This window comes from Manis javanica, chromosome 14 (genome assembly GCF_040802235.1).
Source record: "Manis javanica isolate MJ-LG chromosome 14, MJ_LKY, whole genome shotgun sequence".
NCBI lineage: Eukaryota > Metazoa > Chordata > Mammalia > Pholidota > Manidae > Manis > Manis javanica.
The window spans coordinates 67,209,184-67,219,896 of NC_133169.1; positions in this window are offsets into that span (position 1 = coordinate 67,209,184).

Here is a 10,713-nt window from a genome sequence, read left to right on the forward strand (position 1 = left end):
ACTTTAGCACAGCTTTTATAAAGAGCAGTCAGAACGAGTATGACGATGATATCAGTTTTCCATCTCCCAAAGGCTTGAACTCTGGAATATTCCAAAGAGAAATGATGCCACTTTCATTGGAATTGACTTACGTGATCTGTCCCTCACTGTTATGAGACACATCTTGGCACTATGCAACCTGTGAAAATAAAGTAGCACAATGGCCTTTCCTTAATTAATGAGTCACTTCCTATGTTGGCATGCAGTCAAGAATCTCCATAATTGGTAAGAAGGCACTGAAGAAATATATTTACCCAGACACCCAATGAGCTCTTATGGAGAAGAGCCATTTACCTGGCACTTTTCCAGGTGCTGGTCATCTTACTCCCAGTACAATTACACTTTTATTAACTTAGGATATTGAAATCACAAAGTCATATTTCCACTTGTAGTGTTGGAGTGTCCATTCATATTGTAGAGATCTGGGCTGACAAATACGTGATTTCAATGGTTGATATCAGTAGCAGTCGGGGACTGCGAAAATGAGAAACCGAGTCAGAATGACGTTTTAAGCAGAGGGCTTAGACTTCTTCTGGAGACTAAGCACCAAGTCAGCGCTCCCCTGCACTTTTATTGTTACAGCAAGCGAAAAGACAGGCATCGATTAATGATTATAAGATGAGTTTTTTCATCAAGCTAAACAATTGCAAGCTAATTATTTATTAAAGTTTCTCTTATGTCTCATCAAGTCATCCGGCCACGTGAGCCTCACGGTGTGATCCTCATCTGGGTTTGCCTCGGAAAGGATCCCAAGAACTGTTTGCAGTCCTCGTCACACCGCTCATGACTCGCACCAGATTCCAAGACACACCACCTATTGTTCTTCTCTCTTAGATTAGTTTCGGATACAAATCATATTGTTCTTTCTCTTAGATTAGTTTCGGCTATAGATTAAGTTTAAGCAGAAACCAAATTACAGCAAGGTTAACTGCTAGGGTGTCTACGGGTATCAATCAATATCACAAACTCAAAAACATCCAGTCCATACAGGCAGTGAGGCATATGAAAGATAATTTAACCAACAATTAATTTACTTATACTTAGCATTGACTACATAATAAATTAGCTCACATTTAGAGAATGTTCAGTAATTGATAGGCCGTCATGTACACAAATTCCTTGTGACTGAGTGCAATACAAATGCACATTACTATGATGTGTTAAATTCCAGAGTCAGTTTTAAAACTCTTGTGAGATTTTTGGAAAAAAGCTTAGCAAATACAAACTGTTTAACAATATTCAGAAAATAATATAAGGTTAGTTTAAGAAGTTCTTGAAATTTGAACTCAAAAGAAAGTTCTTTGAGAAAACAAGTTTCTTTTTCTTCAAGAAAATAAAGTTATTCAAGTTCAAGAAAGAATCTGCTTACTCAAAGAGAAGATCTTTGTAAATCCAGACAGAAGAAATTTAACAACCCAAAAGCAAATGAAGAAAGCAGCCTTCTGCATTTATGGAGCTTCATCAGAGGAGTTAATAAATGCTTTATGGGTGTCCAAGAAGGAAAACATACAGAAAAAAGGTAGAAAAACTTACTTAAAAAATATAATGACTGAAAACTTCCAAACTCTGGGGAGAGAGATAGACATCTGTGTACATGATGGATAAATGCCCCCTACAAGTTCAAATTGAAGAGTCCATGGAGGCACTTTGTAATCGACAGTCAAAAATTAAAGAATAATAATTTTTAAAACAGCTAGGAAAAAGAGGCTTCTCACATACAAGGGAATTCCCATTAGGTTAAGTGGACATATTCATTTTATTGTGTTTCACTTTACTGAAATTCATAGATAATTGCGTTTGTTCCAAAGTGAAGGCAAACCTGTATTGAGCAAATCTTTGGCAATAACGTTCATTTGTAATAATACTCATTCTTGCATTTGTCCACTTATTTCCATTTCCTGGAACTTAATAACTTTGTAAAGCATATAATTACTTTCTAGTGTCTTTTCATTTCACAACAAAAAACTCAGTTTAACATTGCTTTAGGGGAGGTTTTGAAGTAATGAGTCTCTCAGTGTTGATTTTCTGCGGCTGTTTTAATTTTTCCTTCATGTTTGAAAGATAGTTTTCAGATATAGCTCTCAGTTGGCGGCTTTTTTTTTTTCATTGGGGCACCTTAAATATGTAATTTGGCCGCCTACTGCTTTATAGGTTTTCTGCTAACAGATTCCTTCATAGTCTTTTCTCTGTGGGCTCCCTTCAAATGTCAATCTACTCTTGCTGCTTGCAAGACTGTTTCTTTTGTCTTTGAACAGTTTGATTATAAAGCATCTCAGTGGTGCCTATGTGAAGTTCATTGACATTGCTGGATTTGCAGATTTAAGTATTTCCTCGATTCTGGGAAGATTTCAGTTATTATTTCTTCAAATAATCTTTGTGGCCTTTTCTTTCTCTCTTTTATTTCTGGGATTCCTATACCGCATGCATTTTTTCCACTGGGTGTTCTCCAAAATTTTCCTTAGGCTCTGTTCACTTTTCTCGTTCTTGTGTCTTTTTTCCTCAGCCTCAAAAGTTCAAATGTCTTATCTGCAAATGCGTTCAATTATTTTTCCTTCCTGTTAATGAATGTATGCTGTTGGAAACCTTTACTGATTTTGTTTCAACACAGTTAATATTTAATATTAGAGAAACTTCTGTTTAGCTCTTTTGTACAATTACTATCTCTTTGTTAATATTCTTTGTCCATATTATTTTCCTTCAGTTGCATTTCCGTGTCTTTCCTTTAGCTTTTTAACATATGTAAGGCAATTTAAAAAATCCTTGTCTTACATCTACTGCCTGAGTTCCTTCATCGGCAGGTTCAGCTGTTATTCCTATCATAATACATAATTTTGATTCCTTGCATAACTTGTGATTTTGGTTGAAAATTGGACATTAAAAAGAGCAACCTCTCCCAAAGAATCCAATATATATATTATAAACCTACTGTAATCAAAACGGTATGGTCATGGAATTAAGAGTTATGGACAGACGGAAAAGAATAAAGAGTTGCATGTGTTAACAACTAATCTTTGACAAGGACTCAAAGAGAAAACAATAGAGAAAATATCATCAATAAATTGTACAGAGAAAGCTGGATAGTCAAATGCAAAAGAATGAAATTTGACATAATTTATTCTCACATAAGAAGTAACTAAAAGTGAAAGAAAGACTTAAATGCAAGACCTGAAAATAGAAAACACTTCAAGTAAAATATTGGGAAAACTTATATTGACATGGGCAATGATTTTTGAATATGACAGCAAATGTGCTGAAGAAAAAAAACAAAAATAAACATTGAGAATAAAGCAAACTAAAAATACTCTGCACATAAAAGGAATAAATAAAAAAAACTATAGTGGAAAATTAAGGAAGGGAAGATTATATATACAAATCACATATCTGATAAGGTGTTAAATCTAGAATATAGAAGGAAGTCCTATAACTCAGGGGAAAAAATACCTCACAAAACTTGATTTAAAAATGGGCAGTAAACCTGAGTAGAAATTTTTTCAGTGAAGATACACAAAAGGCCAGCAGGTATATGAAAAAAAAGGTCAATATCAGTAATCATCATAGATATAAAAACCAAACAGCAATGAAATAATAGGATGATTATTAACAAAACAACAAAAGATAACAGTTGTCAAGGATCTGGAGATTAGGGATTTCTTGTATGCTGTCTGAAATGTAAATTGGTGCAGCATTTATTGAAAATTGTATTTAAGTTCCTCAAAAAATAAAAACAACTACCATATGATACATCAACTCCTCTCCTAAGTATATATCTAAAAATAATATATCCACTCTCCCTTGTTTATTGTAGCATCATTCACAATGTCCAAGACATGAAAAAACCTACTTGTCCAATAATCTATAAGGAGAAAAAGGAAATGGGATATAGATGTCCACACACACACACACACACACACACACACACACACACACACACACACACACACACACACACACACACACACACATACAGGGACTATTCAGGGACTAAAAGAAATTTTGCCATTTGTACAAAATGTATGAATCTGGAGGACATTATGGCTGTTAATTCAGACACAGTATGATAAATACTGTATGATTTTACTGATAAGAGGAATCTCAAAATGTCTAGCTAATGGAAGCAGTTAGAATGGTGACTGCCAGGGCCTATGGGATGAGGAAAATGGGGAGATGATACACAAAGGGTGAAAACATTCATTTATAAGGTGAAAAAATTGGGGCATCCAATGTACCGCTTTGTGATTTTAGTTAACAATACTATAGTGTATATTGAAATTTGCTAAGTGAATGCACAAAATAGTGGTAACTGTGTAAGATGATGGGTGTGATAATTATCTTGATTGTGGCAGTCATTTCACAGAATATAATGATATCAAATTACCAAATTGTGCACCTTAAATATATATAATATTTGTGAATTATATACCAATAAAGCTGGAAAATTTAACATATGGCCATCTCAATAGACACAGTAACAGCATTTGACAAAGGACAACATATATTTATCATAAGAATTCTCAAAAAATTAAAAGGATCTTATCTCAGTGCAATTAAGGCCACCTATGAGGATACTAAAGCTCAAACCATAATTAAGAGGGACAATAGAAAGTTTCCCCTATAAGATCTGGTGCAGACAATGTTGCCAACTCTCACCACTTCTTTTCTGAATAATAGTGAAAGTCCAACACAGCAGTTAGACAAGAAAAATAAATAATAGACATCCAAATAGGAAAAAGAAGAAAATAAATTGTGTGTTTTTTCAGATGATGTATCATATATAAATATGTAACACCAAGAAACTCAATTTAGAAAAGAGTACTAATAAATTCACTAAGGTTGCTGAACACAAAATCAACATACACAATATGGTATGTTTCTATAACAAACCATAAACTATCAAAAATTAGAAAACAATCCCATTCACAATGCAAAAAAAAAATGAATTACTGAGGAAGATACTTACCAAAAGAAGTTTGGTTTTATTTCAATATTTTTAAATTTGCTAAGACTCACTTTTGTTACCCATGTATGATAGCTTTACACTGGGGCGTGTTCTGTGTGTGCTTAGGAAGAATGTATATTAAGGGGCTGTTGGATGGCATGTTCTATATGATGTCTGTTAGGTCTGTTTGGTCTAAACTATAATTAAAGTCTAATGATTCCTTACTGTCCAAAGGATCAATCCAATGTTGAAAGTGGAAAAACAACTGTTTCCTGTTTCAAGGACTGAAGTTTTAACTATGCTAGTGTAAATCTGGTATTTATTCTCTCTTCTGTGACCTGTTAATTTCATACTTTAAAAGAAGCCCATAAAATAGGATGAATCCTGCATAGTGTGGTTGATGAAATAGAAGTATATTTAGATAATGTCATGAAGACCAAGACCTTCTTTCCTGAGAGTATCATAGAACTCGGTAGTTGTGTCAGGGATAGCTCCTTTGGATGTGAGTGGCTCTTGGAGAGGAAATGTGTGCTATTTTAGGAAAAGAATGTTATATCAGTTCTCTTCAGTTTTTCAAAACTATCTAGGACATAGTCCAAGAACACATACAATTGGATAATTTGGCTAATAACAACATATCTGATCACATGGTCTGTTCAGATTAGGGATGATATTTGGCCTATTGCTTTAATCTAGGATCTATGGCTCTTGGCAATAGATTCAATTCTGTCTTACAGCTTTCCTGATGATGTTTGTAAAGTCACATTTTAGAGGCCAATTTGATGCCTGATATTTTGTATTGTGTCATTTGTCTTCGTGTATGTTTTGTTTCTCTGACTACAATGTAACTTTAAGTGTTATTTTGGATAATTTAACATGTTCAGTAAGTAAATAACCCAGTGATTAATTTTCTCTGATGAGTGTGATCTTCTATTTGGAGAGACTTCTATTAACATTTTAAATAGTCCCTAACCGTTTATTTTATATACAATGGCTCTTTTAGAAATTGTGCTGTTTTCTCTCAGGTGCGTCTTATTCTTTCTTAAGAATTTATTTTAATTTAGTTAATCTAATTTCCTTTACCTGCATTTTAAATGTTTCCTGCTTAATATGGATTATATTTCTGAAGAGTGGTAGAATTTGGTATTTTGTGTATTCAATAATATGGTATTTCTATTTATAAATATTATATTTTGCTGTTATTTGTTCTCCCCAAATAAGAAAACTGACTACAAGTTCCAATAAAGATTGGAGGTTATCCACTTGTAAATTTCACCATTGTGTACATGGTGCAGGGCAGATAAATAGGTGATACACCCTTTTAATTACATAAAAACTGGGCAAAATTCTTGGGAAACAGAAATTACTCTAGGATTCCAAGAATTTCATACACAGATTGTTGACCTTTAATGGAATATTCATGTAATGCTGATTAGGGAAATGCCATAATGTATAAGGGCTAGAAACAATGTCCAATACTAGAGGAATTGAAATTATATGCAATAATTCATCAACATAGACAGACAAATAAAAACCTCTCTTTGCCCTGGCATCAAATACAATTAAATAAAAACAATTAAGCCAAAAAACAATGTATATACTATATTTGATCTTTGTGTAGGAGGTATTGTAAATTCATTTTTATTTTATATGACTGTACCCCTGACCTACCCAAGATGAAATTGAGAAGAATGTCAGGTAAAATTGACCTATATAAAAGAAAACACTTTGAAGTTTTGTCCATGTAAACAAATAAGAACAGGATAGAAAAGTATAGGTAAAATGTCAGTATTTCCAGAATCTCTCACTTGACCTTTATTGCATCTCCGTATCAATAGGTGTTTCCAGAGGGAGAGAAGTAGTCCATCTCCATATGAATAGGTGATTACTTGGTGGAGTGAGGACATATCTGGACCAGAGAGGTTGGATGGGGCCTCTTTTGGCAGATGGGTCATGAGAGACTTGGGCGAGCAAAAGTGGATGACTGCTTGCCCATAAATGGCAATAAATGGTTTCTCCCCCTTTATTTCTCCCTTTGACTGATTTTTGGTTTCACATGTAATTTGCCCTGTGTTGGGAACAGGTTTCCTCCAGAGTTAAAGTAAAATGAAGCATTATGATTTCTGAATATTTATCATTCATATAGCTTTGATTTTTTTAAACAAATGACAACTTAGAAGGGAAATGAAATAAGATGAATTATATCCCATGATCTTATAACTGTGGATTATGTGAAAATACAGTTGAGCATAGTCTGACTGGCATGATGATTCCAAGCCTACATGTGGTTCTGCAGGAGTGAGTAGGGCCAGAAGCCCTTTCCATTTGCTTTTTCCTCTGGCTCAGTGGTTAAAGAAGCAAAGAGAGGTACAGTATGCAGGCAGAGGTGGTAACCGTTTTTCTAACTGTTTATCTTTGGCAAGATGAGTGAGGAAATGAGGAAAGAAATAAGAATGCCATATAGGACTTTCAGTTCAGGGTGAATGGTTTAGTTTATATTGTTAGAGCAGTACAAAGATATTTATCCATCTTATAAGGAAGTAAATGTGTTCACATGCAGGTTATGTTGGATGACATCCTTAAAGGCAAGTGTCAGACCCGTGAAGAGAACACTGCTGTGTTCAAACAAAGACATATCTAATGCAGATTCTGCTAGTGTCTAAGGAAATCAAAATATGTTAGTGCATATGAAAATAACTTGGCAACAAAAGTACAAATTTGTGATGATTAACTATGAATAGTTATGAATCAGAGGATGGCAGGGAAAATGCTGAGGTGCCAGGTTTCTGATAAAAATAATGAGAGGTCACTACACAATGTAGCTGTTTTATTTTTTCCTTGAGGATAGTGCCATAGATCTGACTTCAGTGTTCTACGTTTAAAGATAATCCATAATTCAACCCTCTATTAACAAGGAAATATGAAGCAGACATATTTTATGTGCAATTCAGTACACCTCGATTTCAAGGGAACAGATGAGTATAAACTTAATATTCAAAGTATAAATGGTTTTTATAAACATTTTTAAGCAAATTTAAGCCACAGGAAAAGGTACAGTCAAATAAATAATATGTTTACAATTTTCTAAGTCAGGGAGTGGCTTACTTATACAGATTACCTTATATACATTGTCATTCCCATTCATAAAATGATGTCTATACATACACTGTCAAAATTTAGAAAACAACTTACAAGTATGTATTATTCTCTATATAAAATATTCTTCATGTTCCGTCTGATTTCATCAACTACCCTTCTAGTGTTATAATCAAAATAAAATTAAATACTATTTGAATTAAATTTTTTTTATTGGAATTTCTTATATTGACTCATGTTCGCATTTTGTTTTATGCTGTTACCATGCTTTATGAAGACCATTACCAAAACAGATTCTGAAATTTCATAAGTCTGATTTAATGCATCCTTCTATAAAGTCATACTTACTTTACTTCCAAGTTCTCTTATTTCCAGCGAAACCATTATTGAAGCTTTTGAAAGTAAGACCAGACTTGACAAAAATATAAGAATGATATAAAAATGAATACATGAATCAAGCAGGCTTCTTTAGTATGTCTTTAAATTGTACTTGGTGTAGACAGCATACTCTCTCCTTTATGAATATTTCAACATCATGCACTGTTTCTGACTTGCCCTAGAAAAAATCCCATTTATAATTTTGGAATAAGTGGAATAATTAAAGGAGGAAGAATTATATGTACATCTGCCAAGGAATTGGACTTGAATGACACCACCATTACTGAGATAAGTCTCTCCTTAGTTGTGAGTGGTTAAGAACATGGAACATAAAATATTCTGCTTTGGCACACTGAATATTTTGAGCTGAAGCACTTGAGAAAAAGTGGATGCAGTCAGGACCCCCTGACCTGCCCAGGTCTGTCCAAAAGTAGATCATAACACTTGTTATTGGAAAGTGCTCTCCCTGCGAATCTTATCATTGCAAACTAGGAGTTGATGCCAAAATGGGCCAGTACAACTTATCTTATCTTTTTATTTAATTTTCTTTTTATATTTTTCTATTTCTTAGGTACTTTCCTATAATTTCCCACCCTGATCTCAAGCTCCTTTACTTATTACACACCCACAGCTTATTATTCTTTGTTAAAAGTATATAAGATTATGGTTATAACAGCTTCTTCATGTTCATTTTCCTTATGAAGCCACCTATGGGCACATACAAAATAAAATAAAATGTGCGTGCTTTTCTCCTGTTAATCTGTCTTATGTTAGTCCAATACCTAGTTGAGGCATACAACCTAAGACAGTAGAAGCAATTTGGCCTCCCCTACACGGGGATGGCACACAGAAATTCCTGTGTGAGGACACAGAATTTTTCCCTGTTATTGTGAGAGTTTGCATATGGCTTTTGATATTCTGATGGAAAAGGAAGGGTTGGAAAAAAAGGGTAAGGTGCAGTATGTTTTCCATTCAGATGTACAGGTATTTTTTATGATAATTTCCATGATGTGTACTATTAAAAAAAACTAATTGAACATTTGAGAGAAAATTTAGATTTAATTTATCCTAGAAAATGATGTGATGAAGTTAAACTAAGAAAAATTTCAAGTATTGGTATGTGCAAGAAACTCCTGATTTCATTATGTCCTTTTGCAATTACAGTAGGCAATTTAAAGCTTTGGTTGTCTAAAATGGTGCTTTTAGTGATTTAATATGCCTACGAGGCAACTGGGGATCTTGTTGCCATGCTTAGTATCTTTCAAGATGTCTGGGTGTGGATATGCATTTCTAACAAGTTCCACATTACTCTGCTGCTTCTAGAACACTGCTTATGCTTTGAATAGCAAGATTTCAGGAGGCAATCGAGTGGAGAACATTCATCCTAAAAAGCTTGGATAGGAGTTTTTTCTTCCAGCACCCTTGTCATCTGTTTTTGTTACACACAGTGCTGAAAACCTGAAAATTATTGGTTGTTAATTAACATAGAAAGTGAACATAGCAATGGAAAAACCATTTTCTTTTCTTTCATTTTTATTATCCACTGGTAAATTGAAATGAGTGCTTGAACATTTTTGTACTGTTTGTTCTACGTTTTTCCTTTTGGTCTACCTTTATGAATATTCAAAGTATTTAACTTTGAATTTAACTTCTGGTTCTTAAAATCTATATATGTTGAAAATCAGTTATATTATCCAGAAAAAAATCCTAATTATCTAATACTTTCCTACTATTTTGTAAGAAAATCTCCTTTTATGTTAATATTCACTATTAAACACATACATGTATAGAACACATGGCTGATCATATACATTTAATACTTTTATTGAATAAAGTTTGAAAAACAAAATGTTTATTTAATCAATTATATAAAACTGTTTTATATATGTTAATAGTCAACTACCAGATTCCATGACTCTGCTCCATTTAGGAGAAATAATTTTTGTCCCATGATTACTGATAAGGTTAAAATATTAAAACATTCAACGGAAATATTGTATGAGACTAAGCCAGTCTATTTCTGACTGGGGACGGCTGAAGGGCAGTGAGCTTGTGGTATCTACATCTTTATCACTGAGCCATTACACTGTAATAATGTTGAAACAAGATATTTATAGAAAATCTACTTTAAAATAATTCAAACCAAAATGTAAAGTGCAGAGAGATGTCTGTATCAGGTGGTATCAATCTCATAATTTTCAATATTTACTATTTCCAAATGTGGTATGAGAATCCATTCTAAATTGCTTCATAGAGTTGATCCC